At 42.2% G+C, this 17261-nt stretch overlaps 1 protein-coding gene across 12 annotated transcripts in view; it reads right to left on the reverse strand.

The window, feature by feature from the left end:
- Positions 1–17261, reverse strand: part of lrmda (leucine rich melanocyte differentiation associated) — a 266124-nt gene that overhangs the window by 119481 nt on the left and 129382 nt on the right. The gene's annotated exons all lie outside the window — the stretch shown is intronic.

Here is a 17261-nt window from a genome sequence, read left to right on the forward strand (position 1 = left end):
GGAGAAAAAGTGACTTTGCTCCACACATGCCGGTGGATTGATTTGGAAAGAAAGCGCCTGAAAATGGAAGCTCTGTTTTGACAGCAAACCTGCAACTTGGCACCTCCGCAGTGGCTCAAAATCTTAAAAGCATCACTGTGGAACTCTTATGCAATGCCTAATAAATTGAATAATTAAATAAATAAATAGGCAAAGTCAGAACATAATGTACCCAGTGAGAACTAATACTTTTAGGAGGAGCAATTTTTGGATCGAAAGTAAAAATAATCTTCCAACAATGAACAAGGTTTGTGACACTGATAATAATTTTTCATAATAATTGAGGAACGAAAAAGTAACTAATATGCAGTTCTTTATTTCTAGAATTGCTTTTTACATTTTCAAATGATCACATCCAACAAATTCCCAGAAAATCACAATGTCCCATTGCTGGCACGCTATTTTTAGAACAGTGGTCTACTCTTGAGGGCTACCTGTGGCCACCACGTTGGTGACCGCCAGCTTTAAACGCTGATTAAATCTTTACAAGATTTGCTGGTTTGAAACTCAAATGTTTTATTTGATTCCTGAGGCCTATTTTTTTTCTCGACAACTTTGTCCCATCTCCAAATGATACCACTATTGGGGCTCCACTTTGTGCTTTCCACTGCTATGCACACACATGCCCCTCACAGGCATCATGATTATATTTGCACCCCTTCTTTGCCTCATTTCCTGTCCTGCTTGAAAGATCACAAAGCCGGGCCTCCCCCCCTCTGCCTTTAATCCAACCGCTTGTCATCTTCCTCGTTGCCACATTATTAGCAGTACCACACACAAAACCTCCTGCGGTAGGATGCTGCAGGAGGTAAATTGAGCCTCATCTTCACCCCCCTCGACACTCCCCTCTTTCACTCCCAAGGGACTCGAGTCACCTTGCTTTCAGGATCGCCACCTGCCCAGCCAGCGCTCCTTGCACGACATCGCCCGTTCAACTCGCGCTCGCTGATCAAAAGAACCAACCCCATTCAACAGCTTTACTCGTCACATCCCATCCTATCTGCGATGATTCCACCCCACCCACAGTACATCAATCAGTGCCCCCCCCCCCCTCCACTCCATCCCTCTTGGACTGATCCTCCCCTCTCTGCTGGTTGCCTGCACTTAATATACTTCAGTCAATAACCCAGGACAGCAGCAATGCTTGGGCATGACAATGAATTGCTTTCAAGTTGTTCAAGTAAAACTCCGATCCAATAAACACAGTGTGTGTGTGTGTGTGTGTTGTGTGTGCACACACAGTGGTTTTCTATACATTGAGCAGGGGTACCTAATTTTGAGAAGTCGTGCACCGCCGTGCTCACATCACTTTCTTCTCCAGTCGTACCTACACTGAACAGAGGGAGGTGCTGCTGTGTTGTGTATTTTACACACTCCCTCTCCCTCACCCACTCTCATTCCCTCCCTCTCTCCGCTGTCCAGATTAGTCTGCTCATCAAGCTGAGCATTGTTTTAATTTGCCAGGCCCGGGGCATATGCTGAATGGTTGCGTCATTATTGTCTCCACGCGGTGTGAGTTATCACCACAGCACGTGACAATGCGCTGCAAATTTACAGGCGAGAACTGTGTGTGTGTTAATAAAAGGCTGGACAGAGAGGAGGAGGAGAAGAAGAAGAAGGAATGGAAGCGCTGTTAGATGTCACCATGAAAGATGATGGCTCGCGCTGGATAATACATCATCACATCAGGGCTTGTCTTGTCGGCGCCTTTTCTGTGTTGTGATGGGAATAAATGCTGATAAAGCCTGAGGCAATAGTGATTATTACTTCCAATGTGTCACCATGAGGCAGGGCAGGGGAGGGTTTGGAGGCGAGGCAAAGCAGATACATGGCAAACATACAGAAACACCTTAGCTGATGGTGCAGTTGCGCTGTTTTTGAAAGTTTCACTTTTTTTTAAGTTTTACTTGGTTCATAATTAAAAGTCTAGGAAATGTTCAAATGCGTGATCAAGAATCATGAACTCTGCAGAGGCCAAATAATCGCAATTGGATTTGCATCAGATTACATGACCGTCTTAATAAATCTGGATTTTGTTGATAAGATACAAACATTACTCACTAACATGTGATTTATCACGTGGTAAACTGACGGTAATAAATATGACAAATTTGATATCACATTAAACCATGATAAATTCAGGTTTTCATGGCATTTTTCAAGCAACTGATCCATACTGGAATGTTCTACTTGACACACTGTTGATTGAATGTTTGCTGTCTAAAGAAGTCAACATGATGTCAACTCTGGGATGATGAGCTACTAATAGCGACATCATAACTAGTCCAGGAGACATAATTGCGCCTAATCCCATAGTGATGTGTAAACAGGAGCTCAGAACATTCACAGAGAGGTTATCCATTTCCTTTAAACTTATTTGAAGTTAAGGCAGCGGATGCGCACCTCGGCTCATCCCGACAAATCCCACGTCGACCCGGGCTCACCTCGCCGCTGAAGACAGAGCGGCCATACAATCTAATTACAGCGGCGCTACAGAGGGAGAGGGGTGTAAACAGCAGGCTGTTTTATCTCCTTATACATCTGGACAAGTAGACAAAGTGCTAAAAGGAAATAAATGTGGCCTGACAGCCACATGAAAGGGTTCAGCCAGAGGCTTACTGCTACTTGGGGCACAGGAATGTTGTTGCTAAGCATCAGCCTGCAACCTATCAGAGTGCACGGAGGGCCTTGTCCTGCATGGCAGAGCCAAGAGAGGGGGTAGGGGGTGCTGGGGTGCAGGGGGCTGACATTGAGAAGAGGCTTGGGACTGGAGGAGATTTTTGTAGCTTAAAGCAATTGTTGCAAAAAAACAAGCCTTCTGCTTTGTTTTCTCCTGACACCACTTGGGCTTTTTGTACTTGCAAAAGACATGCGGAAAAATGTCTTTTGATATGTTTTCTCTTTGGGTCTATATCAAACTACTTGTTTGGTGTCTTTTGCGCGAAACTCTTGTCTCGCCTCTGTAAAGTGCTGCCGCCTTGTGATCGCGCTGTGGATCAGAAGGGATGCCACTCGTGAACTCATTGGAGTCAGCGTTTAATGTTGCCGCTTCACTTTGATTTTTTTGTATCATTTAAAGTTTGAGAGAACAGAAATAATAGAAGAACTTTTTAAAAAAGAATAAACAATGGAAAAAGAAAATATCTCACTCTGTAGTCACAGTAATTCAATAAAAAATACAAACCAAACTACAAGATACCTGACGTTTGAGCATACAGCTTTTCAAAGAAAAACGTTGAGTATTAATGTCAAGATTAAATGATCGGGTGGTTAGATCCTTAATATTAACTTAATTAGTGTTGCATTTGTAGGTTGTTGCATGCATGATGGTGGATGGGTATAGACAATAAATGGACAAAGGGACAAATAGAATTCAATCATTGTAGTACAAGCAAACCAAATAATTACAGCAACATTAAACATGATGCTGGCTCTCGCAGGATAAAAGCCTGTGTATTTATTAATGATTAACTGTTCTACTCCAATGATGCTTTAGTGGTAAACAGTATCATATGATCAGTGATCATAGGAGCAACTGTTTTGATGTTTCACCCGAGGCACAAGCTAGCGTCAGTGACACCGGGAACAGCACGCGTCCCCACAAGTCAAAGGTTGAGTGCTGCTGGGCGTTAATCATCCATGGCCATGACTCACTGATGTTAACAAGGCACCGTTTTTTGTTTTTTTCATCAAAGCAGAATTCTAAAAGTCATTCGACCTTTCTTTGTGGAGTCTTGTGGAATACGCTCAGGTGATTTAAAGTGGAAATGTAGGGCCGCGTTACAGGTAAATAGCACAATTAGCTTGGGGCTATTTCTTGTTTTGGTCCGATTTGACCTTTTCTGTCAGTTCCGATGCGGCAGATTAAGTTAACCTACATTCTGAATTTTCTTATTTTAATATCAACTACAATTAAAGCGCAGAAAAAAAACTCTTTCAGACATGCTGTTTTTTGCATCATCACAATGTACAATTTTTTAAAATGTTGCTTTGAAAGTCCAACTGAGTCAATAGTCTGTGCCACATTTTCCAAACTAAGAATTAAGTGGTTTGTTCAAGTTAGGGCTCTCCCTACTTCAATCGGGTCGGAATCAAAATGCTTCTGACAATGTTGTGCAATGAGAATTCTTATCTAAAGTAAGTCTAAGACCTAATCCATGTGACTCCATGATCATTTGCGTCTTTATCTCAAATGAAAACAAAACATGTTGACGAACAGTAACACACTTCATAATGTGAGTTTAGCATGCATAACCGTTAGCAGGGACGAAAAGGCCCAGAGGTTGAAAAATACAATCATCTCTATCAGATTGTCACATGACGACAAACAGACCCAATTTCAAAAGTCATCTGACACAAATTGTACTAATTATAGAACTATATATAGTCACAGCATTTTTAAACTTTTCTTTATTTCATTTTTTCAAATCATAGATTTACCTAAAATATAATGTATCTAAAACCAGGGATTTTTTTTTTTTACTGTGTATTTACAGTACCGCTCACCAAAACCAGGTCTGTCAAACCCAACTTTAAATAGTCATTTAGAAAAATAATTTTGTGTGTCTTCACTCCACAAACGCAGCAACTCAGGCGTGTGACACATGATGAGGCTTTCTTTTCCGTTTAAGTTCTGCAGCTAACAACGGGCCTGTTTTCTGGAGTGTAGGCTGTTTAATAATTGAAGATTCCGGGAGCGGGCCTGTCACACAGGCTTGTCTCAGATATTTCCTTTGCAATTAGAACCTGGGGAGACATTTGAAGAGAGCCCGAAAAAAGTGTCGCAGTAAAAAAAAAAAAAGAAAATAAAGTGACACGTGAACTTAAAGGATATTAGCTCTTCACACGAGTCAAACGTGAAGGTTACTTAGCAATGCTTAACTCAAGACTCAAGACGGCTGTGTGAAGTGCATGTCTGATGCAACCCTGCTATGAAAAGACGCCGATTTTCTTTACTTGAAAAGGCTTCGACGAGATGCGATCACAAAAGAAATACAAATATTTTGGTTCAAGGCAAATTCACACACACACACACACACACACACACATACGCACACACACATACTTATATATAAGTATATAAGTAAGTATATATATATATATATATACATACATATATATATATATATATATATATATATATATACACATACATATATATATATATATATATATGTATATGGATTATTATCTTGTGCAATTTCAGCAGGGACGAGCTTGCTATCTATTTATCTACAGCTGGCTCCCAATCCCTGACAACCTTTGGCGGGGAGATTCCGCCCCTTTGCCATGTCTGAGTCTCCGTGCGGCGGCGATAACGCTGTCATCTTGCACACCGATCATAAGTCACCGGCAAACGAGCACACAGATCCTCCGTGGCGAGACAGAACCCTCAGCGGGCCTGTAAGCTGTATCATTACACCATGTCATCTTTATGGCACGGAGCAAAGCCCGGCTCTCTAATTACATCCTGCCCTACTCCATTTACGCAGACAGGGAAGCGAGCAGCAGGCAAACAATGCGTTAGAAAATGAAGTGCCTCTGCCTGCTCGTCCATGCACGCCCTCCTCGCCTGCTCGTACGTCCAGACGCCACAAGAGGCGAGATAACAGCAGGCCCTCCTCGCCTACTCCACTTCAACAAGGACTCGGCAAGGTGAGCGGCTGCGGACGGAGGAGACAAACCAAGTAAAATAAAATAAAAAGAAGTAGCTGCCTTTAAACGGTAATTGCGCCCCTTTTCCCCCACGAGCGTGCTCGCAGGTATATAAAAGAGATTTACAGGCGGCGGCGGTGCAACAAATCAGACGGCCCTCTGAGAAACACTCGTGCTATGAAATTGTTTAATCTCATCAAGTTCTGCCTTCTTCACTGCAGCCCATAAATCACAAAGTCTTTGTTGTCATAGAGCACCCGAGGAAGGCAATGGCTGCTCTGTATATTCAGATATGCACATACACGACTATGCAGAATTCACCAAGAACTTTTCAAGTGCTTTTATGCATCAGTCAAACGAATGGGTATATGACTACAGTACAATTCCAAAGTAGTCCTTTTAAGCAGAATTCCTGTACATGATGCAGTCTGTGGCTGACATTATATTCTTATTCTTGAGACGGAACGACTCAAAAGTCGTGCACTCTATTTTGCCTCAGTTGCTCCAAGACACCACTATCTCGATAATCACGTGGGGCACATAGGAAACAATAGAACATTCATATTGTTCATCATTCTCCACGAACCAGGAAGTAGCTTGCTAAATGCTAACAAACCAACAGAATGAACTTATGTAATGACACGAAATTGATAATGTGCTAACCTCGTGAAAATTTAGTGGCTTGAAATTGTTAAATGGTCATGTGAGTTCAACCCTAGAATGTCAGATGGGTACAGACGCAATGTATGTCTTTTTTGCAGTACGTCTGGAGCAGTCGCTATATCCCCAAACTCTCCATATTAGCCACGGTGCAGCTGGTGGAACACGAGCATTCTGATGGATATCTCATTTCCTGCGCTCGGCATCCGACGCCAGCAAATTATTACTGCATAAATTTCATGTCAACAGAAACGGTCAATTAATTAAGTTAAAAATGCACTCATGATGGCGTCTACACGCCGACAAGGAGAGCCGGGGGGCAATTTTCCACTCAGTGAATTTACTGCAGGGGTCACCGTAATGGAGGATTTTAAACTTTGTCATAAAGTGGCAGACAGGCCAATGTCTACACAGAAGCCGCCTAACCCGTGACATATTTGCATAAAGCATATTTATGTGAAAACGCTAGAGGACGGCGGCAAGGGGGCGAGGGGATAAAGTTTACAGCCGGGAACAAAACCTCTGGCTCTCGAGTATTTCACGTGTCCGGGTAGCGATGACGGTAGCACCTTTTGCCATTTAAGATGTGTGAAAATGTACAAGTTTAACCGCGCTTGCGACAGGGATGAATTATTCATCGTGTACGATGGGCTCGGTTGTTTGTGGGGGTGCTTGTTTATTCAGCTTAGGCCGTTTATCAGGCGGGCGAAGATCCCACGGCGGGGATGAGCCTCAAGATTTATCTGCGTTCCGGCTCCAAAACAGATAAATCAAAGGGTGTAATCACGCCGCCGCTGGCCTACATGTGACCCCGCTGAACTAATGACATCGGGATATCTAAACCCCCTTTCCTGTTCATGGGTGCGGCCCTTAACTTGGGTCCACCCCCGCAACCTCTCTGCTGTCAGAGTTAAAGACAGACACTGAGAGAGGGAAGGGGAAAAAAAAAACATGTCCCTTTGTCCTGTTTACACGCCGCACTAAAAATAACAGCGTCAGAACAAAGCGGCAGAGGCTACTGTATAACAATGTTGGCTCAAACAATAGCGGCCGGTATTGATTCCAAGTACACACGGTTCATGAGCTACGGCTATTCCCAGTGTGAAAGTCCCTCCCGCCTCCATCCCCTATCGGAGCACCGGCTTCTGATTTATCATGTCTTCTGCTAGCGGGCTGTCCGCTGATTAAGCCAGCGGAACTTTGTTTCACTCTCCCCTCTCTTTAATCTGTCTCTCAGCCAGATAAATTAGCTAGCGCCATGCCAGCTCCCGCTCTCTTTACCTCCCTCCATCCCTTCTCCCGCTTTATCTCCTCTGTCTGTCACAGCGTGCCGAGAGAGCAGACACATCTGCAGGAGATACACTAACACACATTTAGCCCAGTCTGTGTGCGTGTGTGTGTGTTTCCTCCCTTTTTCTCCCCTTGACAACGTCCTGTCAAACAATCTCCCTCTCCCTTCCTGGACGGCCTCACACGCTTTGTTGCGAGCTTGTAAATCAGCGACTATTTACGAGCCGCAATCCCTATTCTTAGTCGTTTAATGGCGACACGTTTGCGGGTGAATTAAAGCGGGTTTTATTCACCAGGCCGTGGGCCAAGGGGAGGCCTGACTGCTACACACACATATATACATACACACGTACGCACACTCTTCTCCACTCTCGCCCCCGGTGGTAAATCACACTCATTGTCGCAGTGCTAAGCTAGTGTGCGTCACTGAGGGGGTGAGCAGGAAGCACTGGGCATAATTCTGCCCATCAGTTAAATTTATAGTTTCGGTAGCTTTGTAATCTCAGAGCCATAAATTCAAGCGGTTGACAGGCAGGAATTTGGAGTCATCCGGGTTCTCGGTGGCTGCGGCCCTTATTTCCATCTCTACTTGGGCTCTCTTTGCCTTTAAAGAAAAGGTACAATGTTCTAGAATATTTTGGTTCACGTTCAAATTGTTTCGGATAAGGTTGACAACATGGCAAACATGGAAAAGTGTAAAATAAATAAATGTCCAGTTTATGAGGTCTTAGTTTAAGTGTAATTATAAAGCTTTCAGCATCTGCTTTTGAGTTAGTGCACTTGGCTGTGGCAAACAGTTTAAACACAAGTTTAAGCCCTGACAAGATGTAAACATCATAAATATATTTCCTTCCAGTGCTGTTTTGGTTAGCAACAGAGTTCAAGGTTTAACTCTAACGTCTGAAAGTGAACATTATCAATAATTACAGTTACTACAGCCAGATTGCAAGGCACAAATAAGATCGTAGCTTCCAGTATAATAAACGTGGACGCACACAACAGTTAGGCAATATCGCTTTTTTTTCTTTCCCAATGGGAAAAGGCACAAGTCTATTTGAGGGAGAAATTCATTTATGCATTCATTCAAAATAAATGATGCACCTGAAGACCTAATTGGGGCATGACATCAATTAAAAGGACAACCGCCACCTCATGTTTTCCAACAAGCTATCTTACAGTTGTCTTTTACTCGACATTAACATTCAAACATCATCATGTAAGCAGTGTGCGCAAAGCAAACCAAAGCGAAACAAAGTAAAGCAAAACAACGCACATCAATGGCTTTATAAAACATGCATGGTGGTAGACGCACCGGCCTCCTTTGTGGCTTTAACCTAGCAGAGGTTTACAAGACGCTAGCTCGCCGGACCCAATTGTGTTTAGGTTAAACGTTGAAGAGGAGCCAACAATGAACCACATCTCCCTGTAGCCCACCCCTTCAACGCGTCACATTTACATATCACTAGCTCGCTAGCTTGATATGTAAACACATTCCATCAGAGGACCATCTATGAGAGAGTCCGCCCCGTGTATAGCTCACACACGTTAAACAAAGAGACGGGAAGCTGAAAGAGACATTGTATGTCATCACCCAAGAGAGATAATGGTATTGTTATACATGCTTGATCACAGACACTCTCACGGTATCTCGCTCTCTGTTTCAATCACTCTTTGTCTCTCTATCGCCCTCTCTCTCTTTCTGAGTGAAGATGCCAGCACACTTCAGTACGATAGCTCCTCTTCTCGTTCAAGGCCTAGCATTTCAATAGTTTTTTTTTTTTTTAATCGGAGCACTTCAATTTGCAAGCCTAGCTGGAAGGCAGCTCCTCCTGATATGTTAATTGCAGGGTACTTAAGCGCTAAAAGATTAACATAAAACCCTTTGGAAACAAGCTAATAGTTTATGATAATTTGCGCGTGGCCTTTTGTCTGTCCGTCATTACGTTGCCTCAGGCGGCAATTTTATCAAGCGGCTGTAAAATATCATTTAAACAAGTTCACATAACGGCGGATAATCGGTATCATTCAATTGGGCAACAATGGCGCTATTAGCAATATGGCAAATGAAACCATAATTAAAGTATTTGATTTTTTTTTAGAAAGCTATTCATAATGTTGTGCAAATGATGACACAGAAGCAACCCGCCCCAGTAAAAACGCCTTCACCGGGACAATTGAAAGGAAGTCAGGGTTATCTTCTCGGTTATCAAAGCTTTTCGATTAGCAGGCTAATGTACGCTCAGGTATTAGATTTCGGCACAGCTGATGAATTGGAATTTTGTCTGTTTAGCAGAGGACAAGGGCTTTTCATTTGGGCTGATTGTCAGGAGGATAGATGGGAAGATGGGAAGCTAGCCAGTGGCATGAGGCCCCATCTACTTCTACACTATCTACTCCGAGACATGCTTTTCATTTTTTAGATACCTAAACCTGGACTCATATAAAAAATCATCTTACTCTTGTGCAATAAATAGCAAAACAAAAGCAACCAAATCCATAATACAGATTGAAATTCAAGTCTTTATGATTGTTTTTATGAAAGTAGCTTATGGTTCGTTTCATATTAAAGTTGACAATTATTCCAATATAACAAAGCAATTTCCGTCCAATGTCAATAGAAATGTTAAAGTAAGAGTGTACATGAAGTTTGACAAGTGACACACATCCACACACCCCCTTCTCATGAATAATAGAAAAAGTCCTTTCACCAAACAGTCAAATAGCTGCTCATTCATCTGCATACCTGCAGCCTTGCAAAAATGATTGGCCTGCCATTACAACGAGTAGCAGGATAAAAAAGAAATGTTCCCCAAACAATTTGCCTCAAAATGAGACAGGAATGATTCTGTTCTTTTCAACGGCGCAGACAGGCCAGTGTGCATAATGATGTTAGCGTAATGGGGTGACAGATAGACTGGGAGAGCATGACATTAGCATGAGAAACGCACCAGTGAGCAGCCGCTCAACTGTGGTCTCAGAGGGCCCCCTGAGACGCGCTCGCTCGTTTGTCTCGCGCCCGCTTCCAGCCTGACAAATGAAGACACTCTGCGTCTTATGCAGAGCGATATAGCATTCCACTTTAGCCAGCGCATGACTTTAATGATGGGAAGGAAAAACCGGCTTGTGCAATATAAAAGCTCGCTATCTCTTGTCTTATTAGGGATGGAATCACCTCACTCAAGAAAGCACACACTGTTTATGCCTTTGGGAGATGCGATGGGAGCATAAATCAAAAAATGCACGTTAATCAATAAGACAATTTAAATTAAGGTGATATTATTTTTCTCTGCTCTTGGGCTCCCAATACAGGTATGGAGTGTCATTTACCATTAAGCCAAATATAAATGAATTGTGCTAAAGAGCCCTGAACAGAATGATTGGCTGAACAACTTAACTCTAGATATAAAATGATATCTAAATTAATATTCAGTACATTTCTTAAAAATATTTAAATTTTTTTATCATTCTGTTTATAGTGTCAGCTACAAATATGATGTTTTTAGACATACTCAATGTAATCATAGCCATAGTCACGTCAATATATCTAAAAATAATCAAAATTGGAAATATTTACATTTATTAGTTATTTTTTTATTTTCTGGCATTTATAATGAAAAATGGTTAAAATAAACAGTAAATAATTTAATTTAATATTTAAAGTATATGGATAGCAATATGGCCATATTAAAATGCAAATATATTGAACATTAACATTTATTCTGAAACAAATGAGACAGAGACGTGAAATTATTAGCAATGCTTTTCAATGCATTTTAAGTTGAAGCTATTATTATGAGGTCAAATGATTATGTTTTGTTGCTTGAAGCAAATGTTCGGATAGTAAACCCTTGCTTTGTTCTGCAGTCTTCTTCTCAAAGGTCGTATAAAGCCTAATAAACCTCAGGTGGATGTAACGCCACATGACTTGATGTCTTTATCAGCAAATTCCCAATTTTACCTGAAAGAATTGAAATTACGAGCATGCCTTAGTTTTACTAGGCACGGGGAGAGGTGGCGATTCACTTAAAGAACCATCAGCCATTCAAGTTGTGTGCTTTTCTCAGAAATAGAGACAATGTATTCTAATATAACCCTGAAAATCTTTTTCGTAGCATGTCATTTGCACTGAGTGGAATAAAAAATAAAAACATATCTCACCATTACGCTGAATACCCTGGGTATGTTATCCTTTCGAGTGAGAAAACTTTTTTTGTGCCATAGCATAGTGTTGCAAGATGGGTAATTGTCATCAAAAATACGTTCTATTTGGATATCCCTTGTATTGAGGATCAATTTGAATATTTTGCAAGGGTCCATGCTGTTGGCTTTACTTGGGCTCAAATGGCGTTTGCTGTGCTGTGTAAAGATGTCATAAAGTGATAAACGTGTCATAATGTTGGCATGTGTTGAAGAGAACCTCTATGATGAAGTTACAGAAATAAGCTTTTTTTCCCCCATGGTCCCGTGGTATGAATCGTTTTCAAAGCTAAAGCTAGGCTCACCGCAAGACTCATCAAAAACCAAGTTTGTTTCATTCTCTCTACTCTGTCCACTTGCTGGCTGCATGTTTTGCTGTTCCACAGGGCATTAGCGACCAATTCCAAAGACCTCTATAAACTGTCCAATGAGATTACAAAAACACATAACTATTGACCTCAAGCTTTGAATGTCGATGCAGAATCGATAAGTCAACAAATGCATTAAATCAGAATTGCGGCACTTTCAGCCACAGGTGGCGGCCTCCAACCAGTGGACCCCTGACAGTCAAAGCATGTCACCGTGAGGGTTGAATGCCGCGTGTAATCATTTATCTTCTCCGTGAGAGTGCGTCTGCGTGTGGTATAGGGCCTGGCGACAGCAGCTTCTCTGAGGCTTTATCTCGCGCCACGACAAGACAACTTGGAATATACGAGCATCTGGAGCTCCTCTTCAAACACAGCCTTATCTCACGCCAAACATCCCCCCCCCCTCTGCGAGGACAGAGCAAAGCGTAAGAGTGGCCCGGACCGGACGGGACCTCACACCATCATCGCAGCCGATGCTGGGAAGGGTCCCTGGGAGTGCATGTGCGTGTTTACGGGAACCTGACGGATTAGAGCAACAAGCTGACAGGGCTGTGCCGGAATCCATCTGCTTCTCTTCCGTCTTATGGGTCAAGCTCAAGACAAACAAACAGCATCCCTCTTCATCTATCATCCGCGACCTTAAACATGAGACTCAAACGTAACGCAGACCTTGCCTGTTCGCTGGAGCTCGAACAGTGAGGAACTTGAATGGGGTGTTTGAGATCAGAAAATAATCAAAGTCAAAAGTATGTGTTTCATGGCCGTCAGCACTGGCGCTCGCTCGGAACAAACTCGCAATTGTGTGGGTGAAGAAGATAAAGGCCCATTCACGCTGCCCTCAGCCAGCCTATCGGGGGTAGGGGGGGTGTAACAACGTGCCCCTCTCTGGGGTCTCTACATACGGCTGTGCCTCACTTCAAAGAGAGGGCAGAAGGGCAGCATGCGCCCCCTCCTAACGCTGATCCCTTCAGCTCACAGCTGATTCCTCAGTGTGTGTGTGTGTGTGCGTGTGTGTGTGTGTGTGTGTGTGTGTGTGTGTGTGTTAGCCCCTCTAGCTTTCATTGCAGACAAGCTTCCACACTCGTGTTGTCGTTCATATGGAGGATGTCTGAACCAGAACTTGTGATGTCTAAAGGCCAACGTCATAAGTTCAATTCAATATAATCTTTTAAAAACGTCTTTAAATGTCAATTTACACTTGACTGCCATGTACAGTTGATGTCGGTATCTCAGGTTCTGCACAAATCAAGACGATGAAATGAAACAGGATGTCTGAGAATACAAAATGCTAATGCTAGAAACAGTGCTTACAATGACATTATCTTCACTTTGCCAATTGCCCAATAACCCACTTTCAAAGTGGTACCTTGCTTTAAAGCTATAATTTGAAATTCTAACATTTCAGAATAAACCAGATTTAATGCTTATTAGAGGCCTCATCATGACAGGGCTGTGCAACACATCACACACTAATATGTATTAGTTCAAAAACACACAGCAGCTATTTGGGTTCAAAATGAACCAACAATCAGAATGGTGAGGAAGAATGAGGGAGAGGAAGTGCAGTGAAGAGAGGAGCTGATCTGCGGCACAGGGAGGTCTGGCCCTAACAAATCCCTTCTTTTTTGATCTCTTCATCCAGATGAAAGAACAGCGGCAGGCGGGATTATGTGGGACAATTGCGCTTTCTTCCCTCAAACCCCGACTGGATCGGCTTTTGCAAGGGCCCTAATCATTTTCAATTAAGCCCGTTTTCTGACATCCTGTAAAAGCTTACAGTGCTGGCTTGAACTCTCCCTGCATCACTCCTTTTGCTAAGCCGCTCATTGCCAGTAAGTGTGTGTGTGTGTGTGTGTTTTTGTGTGTGTGTGTGTGTGTGTGTGTGCGTGTGTGTCTGAGTGTGTAGCGTTTCCCCTGACACTTTGAATGGGCCTGGACAGTTGCTGAGGTGCCAAATAGCACACTGATGTGACAAATGTGTTTTGACAATAACAAAGGAGAAAATGGTACGAGGGATTTACTACTATGATGTTGGAACGGGTCTATTTTACAGCAACAAGCCACACACTGCCACTGGACACTAATCCTTACCTGAAACCCAACTTTGAAACCCCACTTAGTGCTCTGTTTTGTCAAATAGCACAAACAGGTAAAATAAATGCACAACAGTGCTCACAAAATCTCAAAACCCAAGACTTATGGCCACAACGGCTAATCAAATCACCAAAATAAGAAATTAGAAACCTGTCAAAGTAAAAGCAGACATTAAACATGTTTTTCCATCACTCCCAATTATTATGCATATAAATCTTTGAGAACTTTACCAAGCCCCTGTTTTTCAACTGGCTACTTAATTTTGGTTCAAGTTGAATGTTTCAAAGATGGAGGCAGAGAAAGACAGGACCATTAGCAGGCCCTGGACCAGACCCAACCCTGACAAGCACTCACTGTTGCGCAATGGGCAGCCAGGAGGAATGGTTCTCTATTTGCCCCTTGGTTTATCCTGAGAGAAGAGAAACGAAACAAATGTCTATCAATCTCTCAGGCCCGTAGGACGGCCAAGACAGCCAGTTTGAGGACAAACAAGTAAAAGCTTGGCTGGATCCGACAGCCGTAAAATTAGAAGAGCCCATTCAATTGGATGAAACTCGAGAGATTGTTTATATTGTTGCATACTGTAGATTTGGCTGAAAGATGAAAATGTCTCAAAATGTAACAGGATATAATAGCTAGAGTGGCTAGAAGATGACAAGGTGACATAATTAGTTTCCCGGCAAATTGCATGCAGTCGGTGGCATCTCAAAACAAATATAATAATTGTGTTGCAGCCTGACAAAAACCTTTCTACTTTATGAGGATTTTAACTTTTATCACATTCTCTGTTAAAGGTATTTTGCCAAAGAGCATGTTTAACAATGTTAGGTTTACGACAATTATCTCAACATGACACAGTTTTGTCTTTACCCATTGTGTAAGCTCTGTTATGTTACGGTCTTAAACTTAAACAACCTGATTCTAATCACTTCACTCTTGACTATTAGTGGATGCTTGGGCCGCATCATAAAAAAAAAAAAAAAAAAAAAAAAAAAAAAAATTACCCCCCGGAGATTTTTCCAAAGATATCACATTTACAAGAATGGGACAAACATGTGGGCTAGTGGAACACAAAATGCCTTTGGTTATGGCTGTCACGACACAGAGAGCAAGAAAAATCAACAGAGAATACAATAATGGACAAAGGGGATATCGTATGACGTTTTCACCAATAAATGTCAGTCATCCTCAGACCCCGAAGGCCTAAGCAAGTGGGTTTTTTTTTCAAATGATTTTATTCCAGCCAAATCATTGTATTGTTTAACCCAATAAACATTTACATTGTAATTGCCTACAGCTGTTTGCTACTTTTTCAATATTTAATATTTAATGAAAGGCTAACTTGCACCGTGTCAGAAGAGTCTTATACAACAGTACCTCAAAGTTGGTTAACTTTCAAAAGAACAATTTTTTATTGAGATCAATTATGTCGGTATGTCAATTACGTCATGTGTCAAGATAGCAAACAAGGCAACAGCAAGTTGAAACCTACTAAAACAAAAATGGTGATTGTGCAAACCATAACTTAACAAAAAACACAAGCTGTCACACTTTCCGATAACATTGCTGGAAAAGTTTCCTTGACTATCTCCACCGAATCCTGCACTTCTAATCACCTTTCATCACAGCCCTGTGATCTCAAGCTTCCTTTTGTGCTCCACACTTCATCATCTTTATTTTCTCCCCTAATTGCCAATGAAAGACAACCCTCTTTCATTCTGCCTACATGCCAAGCTTTTTTATCATGGAGGCACAAAGTGTCATGCATGTCTGTCCACATGGAGGAAGACGAGGCCATGGCTGAGGACAAACCCAAAATTCTCTGGATGACGTATCTGTCGCCAGCTCGGAGGATATCAGTGCTGTCCGCTGACACAAAGGTGAAGGATACAAGGCTACCAGGGCTTGGGAGGAGAAATAGGAAACCCCGAAACACAGATGGACCAATCAGAGCACAGAACAGAGAGGTCTCTTGAAGTCAGTCATTTATTTGCTGCTTATTAAGTTTGGGCTTTATCAAAGCTGCAACTGGATGGAATGTTTGTAGAGGCTTATTTACATTTTTGCTTTGTTGACTGATCTAGATGAAGTTTTGTTCCTCCCAAAAATAGATAAAATTCCACGAGTGGTAAAATTGTAACAAATCTAATTTGGCTCTTTTTGCTATTGCATAAAATTACAATTGGAAAAAATGGGTCTTTTCTGACTACCTTTTTATTTTCCCCCACAAATCCCATCGTTTGTTCCTGCTCACTAGAGGTTGTGTACCCAGCATGTTTGCCTTGTTCCATGTCAGTGTTTAACCTTTTCAATATGATGTTTCAAAGACCCCCTGTGACCACTGTACCCGCTGCACAACGGCTTATTGTCTTGCGGGGTTTACGTCCGGGCTCTCTCATGGAAACTCACTTGAATTCGTGACCTACTCAAAGAAAGAAATGGGAGACGCGCTATGCCTGAACGGCAATTAAACAATCCGGGGATCACGTTATAGCTCACTTACAAAATGTGTGTGTTAGGGCGGTAAAGTATAAAAACTTTCAGGAAGATATAGCTGAAGAACAGAACATACACTTTGAAGACCGTTTCACAAAGCACTCGGGTTAGAAAATACGTAAGACCTAGATTTTTCTATTCCCATTATCTTCTGTGAACTATATTTTGAAATCTATCGTTGATCCAGTTCTTGCATTGGCTGTCATTGGACTGTGCAGGCATCCCTAATGAAGTCGCAGTGTGTTCACGGTTAAAGCGTCGTTCCAAGAACGAGGTAGACGGAAAGTGGGAGAGACACGAGGAGACTTCAGCCTGACAGGATCTAATCAAGAGTTGCTCCAACATATTACAAGTGACTTAAGCTCTATCTTTCCTCTCACTTAAGTCTCACTCACTCTCAACGAGAAGAAGCAGAGCGACGGAGACCAAACGAGACAGAGAAGAGGATTAAAGTCTGAAATG

The sequence above is a fragment of the Syngnathus leptorhynchus genome, chromosome 10 (genome assembly GCF_054491065.1).
Source record: "Syngnathus leptorhynchus isolate UIUO chromosome 10, UIUO_Slep, whole genome shotgun sequence".
Classification (NCBI taxonomy): domain Eukaryota; kingdom Metazoa; phylum Chordata; class Actinopteri; order Syngnathiformes; family Syngnathidae; genus Syngnathus; species Syngnathus leptorhynchus.